Source organism: Ahaetulla prasina, chromosome 3, assembly GCF_028640845.1.
Source record: "Ahaetulla prasina isolate Xishuangbanna chromosome 3, ASM2864084v1, whole genome shotgun sequence".
NCBI lineage: Eukaryota > Metazoa > Chordata > Lepidosauria > Squamata > Colubridae > Ahaetulla > Ahaetulla prasina.
Genome location: NC_080541.1, coordinates 130,456,876 through 130,469,522, shown reverse-complemented (window position 1 = coordinate 130,469,522; position 12,647 = coordinate 130,456,876).

The window sequence follows — 12,647 nt, the reverse complement described above, 5'->3', positions numbered from 1 at the left end:
AACTGGTTATCAATTTGAGATTTAATTCTGTATTTTGTCATAAATACTACTTTGTCTCTAACAAGGTTATTTTTTAAAAACAACTAGTCAACAAATCTTGTATTAGCTGTGTCCATTCTTTTTTAAAAATGTACTTTTTGGCTGTAGAAAAGGTACATACAGCTGGATAAGGCAAGAAACATTATATATAAATCTGAAACAGTCCATTTGCTCCTGCTTTCAGGTGTGCCAAGACATACAACTAAAATGCTTCAGAATAACTATGACTAATGGGTTTATTGGAATTATATCCAATCGGGAATGAGGAAGAAGATGAGTAGACAATTAAGAGATGAGATAGTTGCAGCTTTATTCTAAAAACAACCTGGTTTTTTTTCCTACCCAAGTTAGTGTGTGCATGTATGTATACAAGGTAGATTATTATTATTTAAAAAGTGGGGGGGGGAATCAATTTCTTTAAATGCACTGGATGAAAAGTAGATTTAATATTTCATTTGCACCAGAATGGAATAGAGAATGAATTAATGAAATGGTTTTAAAGGTATATGGCTGTCTTTTATTAATTTAATTTGTTGCATATATTTAATTTAGCTTAGTCTAATGCAAAAAATGCTGGGGGCAGAGTTGGCCTGGCCCCCTCTTATCCTGTGAAAGTTTTATGCCCCATGGGAGCCATTCCTGAGATTTTAAACTTGCACATAAATTTCAAAAGCCAGCCCACCCAATGCCATTCAAAAACAGCTACTCAGTCTTTTCATTAGTAGCAATGTGACAAGTTTAAAAAGTAAATATATTTCTTTAAGCTTTTCCCTCACAAATTTCTCCAGTATTCCTTTCATTTCTCATACTTATTTAGTATATTTACCAATGGTGAAATCCATTTTTTTTTACTACCGATTCTGTGGGAGTGGCTTAGTGGGCATGCTGCGGCTTGGTGGGCATGGCAGGGGAAGAATACTGCAAAATCTCCATTCCCATCCCACTCTTGGGCCATCCACTAGTGGTATTTGCCGGTTCTCCAAACTACTCAAAATTTCTGCTACTAGTTCTCCAGAACCTGTCAGAACCTGCTGGATTTCATCCTATTTACCTGTATGTCTTAAATATATACTAAATTCCTCTGTGTGTGTGAGTGTGTGCGTATCACTCTCTCCCTTTTTTTATATCTATCTATCTATCTATCTATCTATCTATCTATCTATCTATCTATCTATCTATCATCTATCTATCTATCTAATCTGCATACATATGTATAAGTGTGTGTGTGTGTGTGTGTGTGTGTGTGTGTGTGTGTGTGTATGTAAAGCATTACATGTTCAGGATGTAAGATCTTAAAGAATTGGTCTTGACTTTGAAAAGCTGGTCACATTTGTTTAGAGTGAAGTTTAAAAAAAAGTACTCAGCCACATAAGGATGATCTATTGAATGATTCTACCATATGTTCACATTTCATAACATTGCCAAGGTTGGGGGGGAGAGGAGGGTTGCCCTTTTGCTTGCCTTGGTAATAAACATGCCAGATGGAAGACGTAGCAATATGTTCTACCATATCTATCACATTTTGTGCTCTTTTTAATTTGTCAAAAGAAAAGGCCCTGAATTTGATGTTGCAATTTTAATATTTTTCCCCTAAATTGGAAGTGATTTTTTTTAAAGAAATAGTCACCCCAAAGTATAGATTCTTTCCCCCTATGCATGTAGAATGTTTAAACTTTAAATACATATACTAACTATTACTAATTATTGTTTAGCCATTTACTATTATTCTTAAATATTAAAAACTCCCTTTTTATGACCCTGTAATCCCTTAATTTGGGGTAGAGTCAGGGTGACTGGATGGAGTGACTGTTTACTAGCCAGATGCCCTTCCTGATGCCATGCAGCGTTCGCAGTGGATATTTTTCCTTTGTGCCCCTGGAGAGAAACATCTGCTGTTACCTAGGACTGAACTCTCAACCTTCCGAGTGAAAGCCAAGCATCTTCACCATGCCACTCATATATTCTTACATATTATGCTAAGAAAATATTTATAACTGATATTAGAATCTGCTGATATCAGTGTCGTGGGGGGGGGGGACACCCGAATTCAACTGAATTTTTTGAGGATTTATGAATGACTGCTCAAATTCAGTTACATTGCTTTCCCTCTTTCATAATTTCAAAAATGTTCGTAAGGGATATGTGTGTATGTGCACATGTGATTCTCATAAAGTTCATATGTATATCTGTTTCCTAATATGCATATTGTCCAAATATATATTCCTAAAATAGAACATTACTGAACAGTCATTCTTTTTTTTATTTGCAAATTAAAGCACAACATTTGGGAAAGTTTTCAGATTTGGAATATATACTTATGCCAAAAGTTTCAGAGCCGCTACTAGTAAACTCCTATGGAATGTTCATTAGATTTTATCAATCATATGTTTTACTGGGAAAAGAGAGTGAATAACAAAATGCAACATAAAGTGATGTGGTGGAACCAAGAATGGTATGTGGGAAAAGAAATGCATGGCAAAGTACCGTATATACTCGAATATAAGCCGATCCGAGTATAAGCCGAGGTCCCCAATTTTACCCCAAAAACTGGGGTAAACTGGGGACTCGAGTATAAGCCGAGGGTGGGAAATGAGGCACCTACCGGTGGGGGAAACCCCCCCTCCCTCGGCTGAGAAGGCTGGCGGCTCCCCCCCCCCGCCCACCCCCTGCACCGGCAGGGCTTCCCGGGGCCGTCGGGTAAAATGTGAAAAAAAGAAAAAAAAAAACACTCGAGTATAAGCCGTATATACTCGAGTATAAGCGAGGGCTTAAAAAAAAACCCAAACTCGAGTATAAGCCGTATAGACCCGAGTATAAGCCGAGGGGACGTTTTTCAGCACAAAAAACGTGCTGAAAAACTCGGCTTATACTCGAGTATATACGGTATAATGAATGGTATGAATGCAACCTAGATTTAGTTAGATTTCCTTTTATTTCCTTTTATCTTTTTATTTTGTTCACCAAAGCTGATTTCTCTCAAAGGGAATTGTGTGATAGATTTGTATCTATCTAAGTAGTAAGGCAGAAAAAAAAAAGTTAGAAAATACATTTTGGGAATTTTGTTTCTAAATATAGCCAGATTTTTGTCTATAGAAGCTCTTGGATTTGATGATAAAGTTTTATAGACTCCCCCCAAAAAAGCTTAAAATGTTTCTCCTTGAAATGAAACTCATCAGTTGATTGGCATATTTTCCTTTTCTTTAAAAAGTGTAGTTCAAAAATAATCTAGCTAGTTATAGACATTAGATAATCAAATTTAGATCTATTATACTATATTCTTATATTCTGTTGGTTTTTTTTACTGATTTTAAATGTGATTTCTTGTCCTCAAGGTTAAAAATACATTAATTTAAAAACATCATTAAAAATGCAGCTGACAAGCTTTTTCTCAAATCTCACTGTTTTGTGGTATCCAATTAAAGATATATAATTTAACACAGTACAATTGTTCCTGTTTACATATGTTTTAAACAAATTAGATTCTAATTACTAGCAATTGTGACATCTTCCACAGACATAATATACAATGGGCCTACTCATTTAACAGATATTTCAGTTTTTCCCTTTAAACTGGGGAGATAAAGTGTTTCATAGTAACTATATTTTCAACTCAATAACTAGAGAACTTCAGCTCAATAAGTTTTTTTTAATTCTATATTTTAGCCCAATAAAGTATAGTTCTAGTTTTGTTGGGTTGATGTTTGAGTATGGTCTATCTGATGAGGCTGACATAAATCAAGCACAAGTTTATTCCAAAGGACATTCTGCTAATTTCAATTAATCTTATTCCCATATCAGTGGGCATAGCACATGTGCATCACTGAACTCAATTTTATAGCAAATTTGCAATATGCTGGATAAAAAGTCCAGTTCTAACTATTATGTAATCATTTATGAGTTGGTAGGAGATTTCTTTGAACACAGAGCATATAAAAAGGGTTATATTTCATTTATTTATTAGGTGTTTGTTGATACCTCACCTTTATTATTATTATTATTAGTTATTATATATAACTCAAGGTATTATATGTAAATATGCACAGTGGAGGGATGAAGAGATAATTGATCACACCAGTGCTGATAAAATAGAATCATTTTAGTGTGTGTGTGTGTGTGTGTGTTTCATTAATTGTGCCCAATTTTCAGAGATCACCTAGACAAGTCCCTGCAGTTTTCTTGCCAAGATTTTTCAGAAGTAGTTTGTCGTTCCTTATTTCTAGAGCTGAGAGAAAGTGATTGGCCCGAGCTGGCTTTGTGCCTTAGGCAGGACTGGAACTGACGTACTTACTGGAACTGGTATATTCACCTGGTTTCTAGCCTGATGCTTTAACTACTGCACCAAACTGGCTTACGTATGTTAGCCTATGGGTTATTTTAACATGGGAATTAATGAGACCTAGAATCATCTTGTTGTAGGACATTGTACCTTTGATATCTCAGTCTGGAGAAGATTCAAATTCTTCCAAATAGGGCAGGCAATTATCACAAAAGGACCAAAAGAAGAAGCTCTGTTCTAACTCTAACTATGTTCAAGGGAGCTATAAAATTTGGAAATTTTTAAAAGATTTATTTCTTCGGAATTTTAAGTTACTTCTCTAGTAAACTAACCATAGTTAGCTTAGAAAGTTGACTATAGAAACATTTTGTAAGAATATTCATTTGCTTTGACAATTCTATATGTACCTGAATTGTACATCAATTTCTCTCCTTTCTTCTTATAGCGTCTTCTTATCAAATTAAAAACTAAATTCACCTAATCCAACTACACTGGCTCTTTTGATAGCTGACAGCTAGATAGATGAATCAAACAAGGTCCCTAACCAATATGATTTGTTTGGTTTAGTTTTTATTAAAAACAAGATACTCACTGCTGCAAGTAATGCTATAAATAGTAATCTTGTGACACCCTGCACAAAGAAGCCATGTCATTATAAATGGCAAGCTATGATTTATCCATATACTCTAAAGAGTAATTTACAAATATGGGTGGGGTGGGGAGAGCCGGTACCAAATACTCACCTAATGAATCAATGAAGTTATAGAAACTTCAGACTGGGAGAACATAGAAATGAATCCCATTTAAAGTTTTCATTATAAAGGCTTCATTATAAAGAAAGATGAACTATTGTCTGCCTTTGAAGATCATAAAGAAACACATCTTCCATTATATTATGGCCAGTGTCCTTAGGCTCATTTCCTAATTAAATTGTTTGCAGCAGAGAGCTTTCTCCAAGAATTGTTATGGCATGTCATAATCTTGGAATCCCATGGGACAGTTTAAAGAAAAACAATGCTAGCCAATTTCTCTGCCACCTCTCTTTGAAAAGGAAGAAAGCATCTGGAAAAAAAGGGTTCTTAAAGGTTTCACAAGCATTACCCAAAAACAACAAAATCTCCACCTGGTGACATTTCTACTTTACTTGTCAAGGAATTTGACTGCTCAATTGAGCTGTTCGGTTTTTCTCAGTGCTGAATTGAGGTGCTGTGATTGAGCAAAGATTTACTCAGGAGGGAGAGAAGGAAGCATACATATTTTTGGGGGGATTCTTTAAACTGACCTGAAATCCTTTTCTGATTTCTGTCAATATTCAAATAGTACAAAATTTGATCTCTTTTTAATATGGCTTATTTTTCATTGGTCTGTGCAATCCATGACCAAGGCAGGAGTGTCAGTCCTTTGCATCAATTGATGTTTACCAGGAGAATAAATGAATAATCACTCTGAATATATTTTCAAGTATTTTGCTTGCAGGGTGGACATTTTGCTTCAACTTTAACTAATTGCTGGTAGACTACTCAGTTCAGGCAATTATTTCTCTCTGCCTCATTATGGTACTAATCAAGCTTTTGTTTTTCTCTGTGAAAATTTTTCACATTACTGGGTGCCAGTCTTTCATTCTTTCAGTTATCATTGATAGTCATATGCCCCAATGGACTTAAATGATACCAGAACTGTTCACCAATAGGTGATGAATTGACAAGATTAAAGTAGAGGTTTAGTTATTTGGTTGCTTGTTGTATTATTTTTATTAGCAAAATGATTCCAGCTATAGTAAGTATGGAGAAAGGTTCTGTACTTTTTAGCAGACCTTGGGACTCTACTGATCTCTGAACGCCCAAGGCATTATCTTTTCCTGCATTCATCTCTCAATTGAGGCCACATCTTGCCATAGTGGATCCATCCCTTTTGTCATGATGCTTTTCAAATAGAAAAATTTAGCCTTTTCTTGCATGACATCCATTGATTTCTATGGAAGCCGAGAGAGAAAAAAATATTCTTTTGTTGATACTGTTAGGATGGAGGATAAATCTACTATCTATAAACTGTATGAGTTTGACTCAGCATTCTATTTTAAATTATTTTCAATTTAATTTTTAAACCATTTTTTGGGGAAGGTCGTTGATTGATTGCCAAGATTTGGAAAATTTATAAATGGGTCAGGAAGAATTGTTTATTAAACCACTTCAGTTCTGTGAGAATGCAAGGATGCTTAAAATAAAGTGATCATTGAACAGAAATTTCCTCTGGTATTTTCATGGATACATCCATATAATTTTCTGGGTAACAGGAACTAGCGTAGGAGTGATTTGGCATTTTCTTCTTCCAGGATCTATTTCTTTATTTAAGTTTTGCCTATCTAGCCCGTAAAGTTAAGATTTCCTAATGGTCCTCATCTAAGCAGATCCAGCTCCATTTCACTATTCAAGGTCAGTCAAGGTTGGCTTAGTACTTTTCTGACTCTCTGTGGTCTTCTTTGTCTTTTCTTTTCTTTTCTTTTCTCTTCTCTTCTCTTCTCTTCTTTTCTTTTCTTTTGTAAACTGGAGTTATGGAAGTGTGCAAGTGTGTATGCAAAGTTTCTTCCTAGAGACAATCATGATATATGCATAGAAGCCATCTCTTCCTGTATATCCCTAGCACAATTAGGGGATGAGTGGGCTATTTATGATATCTTGCATGTTGAATTTAAGACATCATGTAATGCCTGAACAGGACTTTTGAAATAATTCATATTTAATTATTTTCTGAGAGATAGACACTTTTTTGTCTGCTCAGACTCTTATCTCAAACAGCTGCATAGGAGGAAGGTACCACATGGGCATCTGCGTCATGAAAATTGTGATAGCTCTGAATGTGGTATAATTTGATTAGCGAGACTATTCTTCTGTTTAATTCTTGAAAGAACTTAAAAAGCTTTACCTGTATACTGCATGAGTCAAAAAGAGGGCTGTGAAAATATTTACAGACCCCTCACATCCTCGACATAAACTGCTTCAATTCCTACCCTCAAAATGATGCTATATAGCATTGCAGACCAGAACAACTAGAAACAAGAACAGTTTTTCCCAAACTTCATCACTCTGCTAAACAAATAATTCCTTCAACACTGTCAAACTATTCACTAAGTCTGCACTACTATTAATCGTCTCATTGTTCCTACCACCCATTTCCTTTCACTTATGGGTGTATGACTGTAACTTTGTTGCTTGTATCCTTATGGTTTATATTGATATTGTTTTCTAATTGTTTATTTGTACCCTATGACTATCATTAAGTGTTGTACCTTATGATTCTTGATGAAGGTATCTTTTCTTTTATCTACACTGAGAGCATATGCACCTAGCATATCCTTGTGTGTCCAATCACACTTGGCTAATAAAAAACTCTATTCTATTCTATTCTAAAAATTGCCCAATATCTTTATTGTCCATTTTTAATCATATTACATGAATGTGGCAGGAAAAATAAATGACAAATTCATCCATCCTTTCCTGTGTTCCTGGTGGCTGAGATGGGGAAAACTGTCAACAGTTGATATTTGGAATTTATTGTCCAGTCCTATTCAATTAGAAATCTTTTAGCTGAGAAATCTTTTCGTTCCTAGATCATGCAATTGGACTATGAGAAATAGATATAATTGATAGGCATGAAAGATCAGGTCCACATGTGAAGGTTTAATTAAACTGATTTATTGCTAAAGCCTATGCACAGGATTCTTCTCAACTAAAAGTTAGCAAATGCTTAGAGTTAGATAAGGGTCAATGGCATTCAAGGCAATTTGGACTTAGTTCTCTTGTGACCATGTAAAGATTCCAGTCTTATCCCCCTTTTCACTCTGCCCCAGATTCTATATCCCTTCACCTATCCAGCAACTGTTTCTAGATATTATAAGCATGTAATTTGCATACAAATGGACAGATGACTTTACAATAGTTTATCCACCTATTTTTAGCTAAGCAGGATCACATCAGATACCTGTACAATTAGCACAGGGGCCCCCCAAGGCTGTGTGCTCTCCCCACTTCTCTTCTCTCTGTATACCAATGACTGCATCTCCAACGATTCATCTGTTAAACTACTGAAGTTCACAGATGACACAACAGTTATTGGTCTCATTCAAGACAATGATGAATCCGCATATAGATGAGAGGTCGAATGACTAGCCTTGTGGTGCGACTGAAACAATCTGGAACTGAAAACACTCAAAACCGTAGAAATGGTGGTAGACTTTAGGAGGAACCCTTCCATACTTCCAACTCTCACAATACTAGACAACACAGTATCAACAGTAGAAACCTTCAAATTTCTAGGTTCTATCATATCGCAAGATCTAAAATGGACAGCTAACATCAAAAACGTCATCAAAAAAGGACAACAAAGAATGTTCTTTCTGTGCCAATTCAGAAAGCTCAAACTGCCCAAGGAGCTGATGATCCAGTTCTACAGAGGAATTATTGAGTCTGTCATTTGCACCTCTATAACTGTCTGGTTCAGTTCTGCAACCCAACAAGAAAGACACAGACTTCAGAGGATAATTAGAATGGCAGAAAAAATAATTGCTACCAACCTGCCTTCCATTGAGGACCTGTATACTGCACAAATCAAGAAGAGGGCTGTGAAAATATTTACAGATCCCTCACATCCTGGACATAAACTGTTTCAACTCCTACCCTCAAAACGACGCTATAGAGCATTGCACACCAGAACAACTAGACACAAGAACAGTTTTTTCCCGAAGGCCATCACTCTGCTAAACGAATAATTCCCTCAACACTGTCAAACTATTTATTAAATCTGCACTACTATTAATCTTCTCATTGTTCCCATCACCAATCTCTTTCCACTTATGACTATATGACTGTAATTTTTGCTTATCATTAAGTGCTAAATTATACCCTATGACCATCACTTATGTTGTAAATGTTAAATGTTGTACCTTAACATAACATAACAACAGAGTTGGAAGGGACCTTGGAGGCCTTCTAGTCCAACCCCCTGCCAAGGCAGGAAACCCTACACCATCTCAGTCAGATGGTTATCCAACATTTTCTTAAAATGTTGATGAATATGTTCTTAAAATACCTTGATGAAGGTATCTTTTCTTTTATGTACACTGAGAGCATATGCACGAAGACAAATGCCTTATGTGTCCAACCACACTTGGCCAATAAATTCTATTCTATTCTATTCTTCTATTCTTCAGCAATATCTTCACAGGAATTCTAACACACAGGGAGCCATCTTCCATATTAAGTTCCATAAAAAAAGAGTTGTTACTCAATTTTTTAAAAAACAGAGAATTTTTCTGCAGTAGTTTGGAGAGCTGCTAATGAAATTTTGGATGTGTCAGTAACACCTTTCAGTAAAACCTGGAACAGAAGATTTGAAGTGGATTGTATACCACCCAATAAAAGAGCACAAAGGTCCTTAAGCAACTTGTTTGAAAAAGAAGAAATCTATATTTATATATATATATAATGGAAAATACCTTTATTGTAAATGAATACATAACAAAGATATCACACTTTCTTAGAATGTCTCCAATGCAAGATATCAACAATGCAATGGAGCATTGCTAAAAGAATACCAATTCACAATGTAATAGCAAAGATAGATGTACCATAATTAAATTGAGTATCTAATTCATTTTCTTCTCAGTTATTATATTGTCTAAAAATAGGAAAGCAACTGGTACTACAGGCATTAACTAGCTGTTTTATAGAATACTGTATATCTGATATAATCCATTTTAACTTGCAGTAGTATCTCAGAAAATGCTTTTTACTAGATTTGATGTTATATCATTGGTTGGACCACTGGTGGGTTGCTCCTGGTTTGCTCCGGTTCTGGAGAGCCAGTAGTAAAAATCTGCTGGCGTTCAGAGAACTGGTAGTAATGGGTGGCTGGCCATGCCCCTGAACTGGTTCCCCGATCACCAGAGGTGTTTTGTTTTTTTTTACTTTTAAAAGCATCTTTCCTTCAGCCGAAGAAAAGCTTTTAAAAGTAAAAAGGTTGTTAAAATAAAAGGTTTTAAAAGGCTCCTCTGGCGATCTCAGCTGAGTAAGAGCTTTTGGGCTGCGATTAAGCAACTTCAGCTGGGATCCTCAGAGGAGCCTTTTAAAATCTTTCCAAATGGTTCCAACAGGAATGTGCTTGTCAGGTTTGCAAATCTTAGTGATAAGCTGGAAGTTATGGCCAAGGTGAGAGAGATGGGAGATACTTTGAAGTTTGAAGGGAAGACTATTCAAGTCTTCCCGGATATATCAAGAGAAGAAAGGGCATGGAGATTTTTTTAAAAATCAATTACAAAGGTTTTGAGAGATAACGGAATTAAATATAATTGGAGGCCACCACAACAATTGAAATTTTTTTATAAATGAAGGATGCGTACAATTACTCCGAACATAGATGCAATACTATATTTACAGGAGCTTGGACTGATCAAGGAGGAGGATTTAATGGAGATAAAAGATCAAATGCTTAAGATGGGTGGAATACATGTGGAAACATCAACTCCAGAAGAAGAAAAAGGGGCTATTGGGGGGCAAGACCCTAAAGGGTTAAAGAGGAAGGAAATCTCACCTGTGTTGGTCGAACAGAAGAAAAGTCATGAGGATACAGCAGGAGAAGAAGCAGATAAGAGTCTTGGAAAATACGAAGCTGAACGTGGGAGAGAGCTACCACTTTCTTTTTTCTTGAGTGATGAATTTAAATAGACAGCCCGAAAGAAGTGACCCGGACATTGGCACGTCCCCTCTCCCCCATTCTCTTTATAGAGGCAAAACCGATGAGGATGTGGGGGTAGAAGATTGTTTGTTTTTTACTGTTTGTTTTGTCTTTTGTCTTTTTTTTTTATTATTGTTTTTTTATGGTAAATGTCTGTTATATGGGAGTTTAATGATGGGTTTTGGGCACAGAAAGGAAGAGGCGGGGCTAGGATTGAAAAATTTACAGTTTAAATGGGAGTCATAAAAATAATGTCATGGAATGTGAAGGGTACAGGGAATCAGATTAAAAGAAGAAGATTGGAATTTAAGATTAAAAGAGATTTACCAGATATTTTATTTTTACAAGAAACCCATCAGAAATCTGAAGATTCAAATAGAATGTATATAAAAGGTATGCAAATATATGAAAAAGCATTTGGAACTTCAAAAGCCAGAGGAGTTGCAACATTGATATCAGATAGGGTGTATTTTGAAAAACATCAGGTAATTTTGGATGAGGATGGAAGATATGTAATAATTGTGGGAAATCTTAATGAGGAAAAAGTGACACTTGTTAATTTATATTTACCGAATGAGAAACAAAGAGAATTTCTTGAAAAAATAACAAAAATTTTGGAGAATGAAAGTGTAGGGAAAGTAATTGTGGCTGGGGATTTTAACTTAATCAGAGATAAAATAGATAGTACTAACCCCACTCGTTGTGGAGGAGCAAATAAAATGGGGATTTTAAATAAGTGGATGCTCCGAAACGGTGTAGTGGATGTGTGGAGAGAGGTTAAAGGGACTGAAAGAGTATACACTTTTTTCTCTAAGATATATAATACATATTCCAGAATTGATTATATTTTTCTCTCTAAAGATTTGCTGAACAATGTGGATAAGGTAGAGGTGGGAATTTTTAAAGATTCTGATCATGCAGAAGTTATGGTGGATTTAGATTTTAATTTTGAGAAAAAAAGAAGTAAAGGAATTTGAGATATTTAAATAGGAATTTTTTTGAATTCAGTAACAGAAACTCTAAGTTATTGGCAAAGATGGCGAAAAATAAAAGAGAGAAGAGAGAAATAGGAGCTTTGATAGATGATAAAGGTATAAGATGTTACAAAAAATTAGAGAAATGTGAAGTGGTTAGAAATTTTTTTCAGAATCTATATTCAAAGAAACCAGTCAATCGGGGAAAATTGCAAAGTTATTTAGAAAAATATGTGGTGAAAATTGATCAAACATATAAAGAATTGATGGAAGAAGATATAACACAAGATGAGATTAATGGAGTTATACAAAAAATAAAATTAGGGAAAGCTCCAGGTGAGGATGGATTACCTGCTGAGTTTTATAAAGAATTTAAAGAATTAATAATACCAAGATTGCAGAAATTATTTAATGGAATATTACATGGTGGAGAAGTTCCTTCGTCATGGAATAGAACGGTGATATCCCTAATTCCTAAGCCAGATAAAGATTTAGATTTACATTTCTTTAATTAATCAGGATGCAATCAGGATGCAAAGATATTTACTGCTATTATAAGTAATAGATTAAGTAGATTTATAGATAGATATATAAGTTACAACCAAGTAGGTTTTGTGAAGGGCAGATAT